The sequence below is a fragment of the Tupaia chinensis genome, unplaced genomic scaffold (genome assembly GCF_000334495.1).
Source record: "Tupaia chinensis unplaced genomic scaffold, TupChi_1.0 Scaffold000018_1, whole genome shotgun sequence".
Taxonomy (NCBI): Eukaryota; Metazoa; Chordata; class Mammalia; order Scandentia; family Tupaiidae; genus Tupaia; species Tupaia belangeri.
This window is the reverse complement of record NW_006159448.1, coordinates 2341004-2345814: the sequence shown is the minus strand read 5'-3', so window position 1 is coordinate 2345814 and position 4811 is coordinate 2341004.

Sequence of the window (4811 nt, the reverse complement as noted above, 5' to 3'; positions counted from 1 at the left end):
TTCTTTTATTTTAGAATTATTTTATTTAATTTTATTTATTATTATTATTATTATTGTTAGTTTGACCAGAGAGAGAGAGAGAGGAAAAAAAAAAAAAGTGAGAAAGCAAGCCTCCAGGTCTGGAACTTGAAATACAGTCTGCCATATGGGAGTACAACACCTTAACCACCATGCTACCTGCTGGCTCCAGGTCTAGTGTTCTTTAAAGAGCTATTGGCTCATTTTAGATTGGTTTAAACACCAATCCACTAGGTTTTATATATGTGTGTGTGTGTGTGTATTTTATATATTTTATATACACATAATCTAGAAAAATATTTAGACATTATTAGTAACTAGAGAACTGAACATTTTTTCAAATTTACAAATTATATGTAGTTTTTAAAAATTGTATACACGAAATTTTTTCTCTGAGAACTTACTTTATAACTTGTGTATTCAGGATGGATTTAGCTGTATGTGCATGTGGTAAGTCTGAAATAGACTTCCATTGGAAATGGCAGTGTAGTATCAATTTGGGTTTAAATCCCAGCTTTGTCACTTGCTAGCTGAGTGGACATGGACATAATCCCTCCAAATCAGTTTTCTCCCTAGAAAAAAGATCCTCCCTCATAGTTGGAACCATTCCAAATAGTCTATCTATATCTAGCACTCAGACCTTGTGGTAGGGGCAGGGGTTAAGATTTACCCAATAAAGAAGATATTTTAATATCATTAGTCAAAGAATGGAGAAGAAAAAGGGGAGGAGAAATTAAGCATTGTTAAATTAAAAAAAAGTCTTGGGGATAGCAGATTGCATGGAAGTTAAGTGGTTGGATTCCCCCATGGCCAATTCCGCAGTTTGAATCCTGGACCTCTGCTTGAAAATCATGCCAGATGCATGTACGTGCGTGGACGGAATCCCAGGAAGAGAATGAAGGAGAAGGGACTGCAGCGTGGCCATTCCCCCTGGGGAGTGATTTCTCACTTTGCCTCTCTCTCCCTCTGTCTCTTTCCACCAAATATATATATATCCCGCAGCAAAAGCTGAAAATAATAATAAAGAGAAAGTGTTATAATTGGGATAATATTTTTGAAAGATAAACTGACATATTCTCTTCTGCAAGAATCTTTCATGTTTCCTACCCCACTCACTGAATCAAACAACAGTATTCACTATTTCTTGGGGAGGGTAAATACAGCAGAGAATCACATTGTCATTGTTCAGCTTTGATATTCAAATCCAATTTAAATGAGACAAGAGTATGGAAAGCAAGGCTTTCAGGTATAACAAGAAAAGGAGTATGTGGGTTCCAATGAGGCAGAGCTTTAACAAATCATCATAGTATTTATAGTGTAAGATTTTAAATGGGAATGAAACAGGTTTTTCTAACACTAAAGTGTAGATAAGACTTTAATGAGGATTGCAGTGAGAGAGGTGGGGCATATCATAGCACACTGATGTGGATAAACATCTAATCTACCCTCTACGCACCCACCCTCCTACAACAAAACCCCAAACCCTCAGATTAGAAGATCAGTTAAGACACCTATTAATGCTTGGAAAATTAATTTTGTATATTCTAATGATATACAATGATTGAATGTAAAAATAATAATAATAATAATAATAAAAGATTTATTAAATAACACCTAGAGAAGAGGTACCAGTGCATTGTTTCTCAAAGCACAGCCAGGGAACACTGCAAGCTCCTAGGAAAACCCTTTATTCAGCATGGCACCAAAGCAGGGGAAGTGTGGCACGGATAACTAAGGAAGGTTCTAGACAGATAGGCCAGAGGAAGGGTCCTAGAGTTCCAGACTCTACTTAATGCACAGAAAGCCACCTCTCTTTGGAAAGAGAGGTACTTTGAGGCCCTGTTGCCTGAAGAGAGTCAGAGTCAGGACATGAGGTACAGAGTCTAGAGATCCAGTCCAGAGCCCTCACTAGGTCCATATACATCATGTGTATCAGATACTGCACATGAGGCCCAACAGATAGAAGAGAACTTCTATGTCTCAAAGGAAATCAGCAAGGTCTTGAAAAGATCCAAGAAACAAAGAGCTCCTCTCCCAATCCCAGCTTGATTTTTTGACCATCCAGTGACTCAGATCATCTTTAGAGGTAGATCAAAAATATTGCCAGGAAGAGAACTTATAATTTCGGTGAATAAACTGGAAGTAACTAAATTAAGTTAAAATGTCAAGAGTAACTGTTTTCAGCCAGCCAGGCAAGTACGAGATTTGCCTAAGTTAAATTTAGCAATAGAAAAATAAACAATTTCATTTCGGTGCACCTGAGTTATGCCTGTAAATTTAAAACCCACTACAATGTCTCATCAATTACATATTTTCACATAAAGAAGATCCACAGAGACTTCATAGAACCTTACTACCCTTTCCTTTTAGAGACTTGGAAATTAACAAAAACATGCAATCAATGCTGCGCACTGAAGTCAATAACCACCGCAGTGGAACAATCCTTGAACTATACAAATCTGGCCCACAGCAATATATAGAAATGGTTTTCAGTAGTTCTTACAAGAGTGGATAGTCATTTATCTTTCCAGAATGAGTTTGCATTAAGCAGAAGAAAGATGAAGTGATTATAAACAGTCTCTCCTCTTACAAAGGTGCCCTTCATCCCTTTCCCAGCACAAGTGAAAATACACCTGAAGGGAGCAGAGTATCCATCAATCACTGCAGAGCTGGCTTGGCGCCTAAGCAACATGTGCATCCGTGGGCAGCCCCTCCACAAGCCATCTCTTTGCCATCAAAACATTGCTTATTTCCCCACAGGATATCCTCACGCTTCTTTCAAGAAGCTGTGTGACAGCAGCACAGAGTGCTAACTCATCAGAACATGTGGCAGGGACATCCAACATGGCTCTGTCACTCAAATGACACTTCGACTAATCAAGAAGCAGCCAACAAAGGGCAACTAAAGACACAGGCTTAATTCAACAGCTTATGGTCTGATTAAACCAGGTGGAAAGAGTCCTAGCGGTTGGTTTCCTTTTCCCCAACAGCTTTCCTCTGAAGACAAAGAGGAACAAAGGATCATTTTTGATTATGCTGAAATGAACTTATTCCCACTGTGTTTATTAATGATCATTTGAGTGATCTCCCTTGGTAGACCACTGTCTGTTGTATGATCCCTCAGGTTCCTTTCAGTAATAGATGTAGAGACCAAACAAGAGGCCCCCAAATTGCAAAGCTAGGAAATAATCAAAGTGATTTGTTTTTTTTAAAAAAGTTTGAGTTTTTAGTGTTTGAAGAAGTCAGATATCTAGCCTGTTACCATTGCTTCTAGTCCTATGAATCTAGACATACACAGCTTTAATTGATCCATATCTGAGTCATAGGAAAGTTGTTTCTTTGTGAAGATTGTATTAGGTCATCAGGAAAGTCAGGATGCATTTTTGCATAGAAACATACGTCATGACTTTCCTGACAACCCGATAATTGAAAACACAGACTCAGGAGCCCAATTACTTGGTCCCTGTCCTGGCTCTACTACTTACTAAATGTGTAAACTTGAGAAAATTGTTTATTTACCTTTTCTGTGCCTCTCTTTCTGACCTGTATAATTTGAATAGGCATTACCTATGTCGTAAGGTTGTAGAGAGATTAAGCGAGTGCTTTCTAGGCATAGTACTTACAACGGTATCTATCATGTAAGTGCCATAGAATATGGAAGATTTGCCGTTGAGTGAAGCAAGCCGGAATATGAAAGAGAGACATTATATGACTCCACTTAATATATACCAACTGCCCATACTATGTGGCAGAAACTGAAAGATTAGAGGATATGAGGAATGGAAAATGGTTATGGGTACTGGAGACAGTGTGAGAAAATGGTGGGAGAAGTGGGAGAGTGTGAGGAAAGAAATTAAGGAGAAAAATAGAGAAGCAAGACATTTATGGGACACAAAACAGATTGTTGTCTGTTGATGATAACGTGTATAGTATCCTCAACTGGGCTGGTGCGAGGTGTATTCATGTTGGGTAAATTCACTTTAAAGCTAAGTGATGTATAGTGATTAAATGTCTAAAATAAGTTAAAAATAAATAAAATAAGTAAGTACATAGAAGTATTAGTTACCATTTACTTTTTATTGTTTGTTCTTTTTGCAGTCTCAAGACCCTCTACTCACCAATTTTCAGTTTTCCAAATCTACTACCTAAATTGGACATTAAAAAAGTAGAAACCTTTCCCATGGCTAAGGGTTTGCTTTGAGTCCTTAAGACTCCACCCATATGAGTTAGCATGGGGAAGATGGTAGCAAGTCTGGCCAGAGGCTTTATCTTTCCTTTGTGGCCATGTTACTCTCCAAGAAAATCTTACACCTGAAAAGTGACTTTCTTTGTGTCTCACCATTGCTTTTATCTACCTTTCTCAACTTCATTGACTACTCAGTCTCATGGTGTTGCTCACATTAACTTGATAACAACTGAGATTAGTGCCTCCTGCATCACCTTTTTAAAAAAAGTTTATTTCATGAGGGAGGGAAAAGAAAGAAAAATATTATACATTTATCTTCAGCAGAATTTCACTCCATGAGCCCCACAGCCTTTTCTAGCCAGCAAGTGTCACAGGTGTGCATGCACATGGTGTGTGCAGGTCAACTCACGAACCAGACCCCCATCTCCCATATGGCTTCCAGGATTGCAGAACAGTGTGTTACTGCTGTGCCACCACAGCTGGGCCTGCTTATCACCTTCTTTAAGATCTGTTTTTTTTGTTTGTTTGTTTGTGAGAGGTTTTTGCTATAGGGCGCGTGCGTTCGCCAGACAGACAGAGAGAGACAGAGAGACAGAAAGCAGGAAAT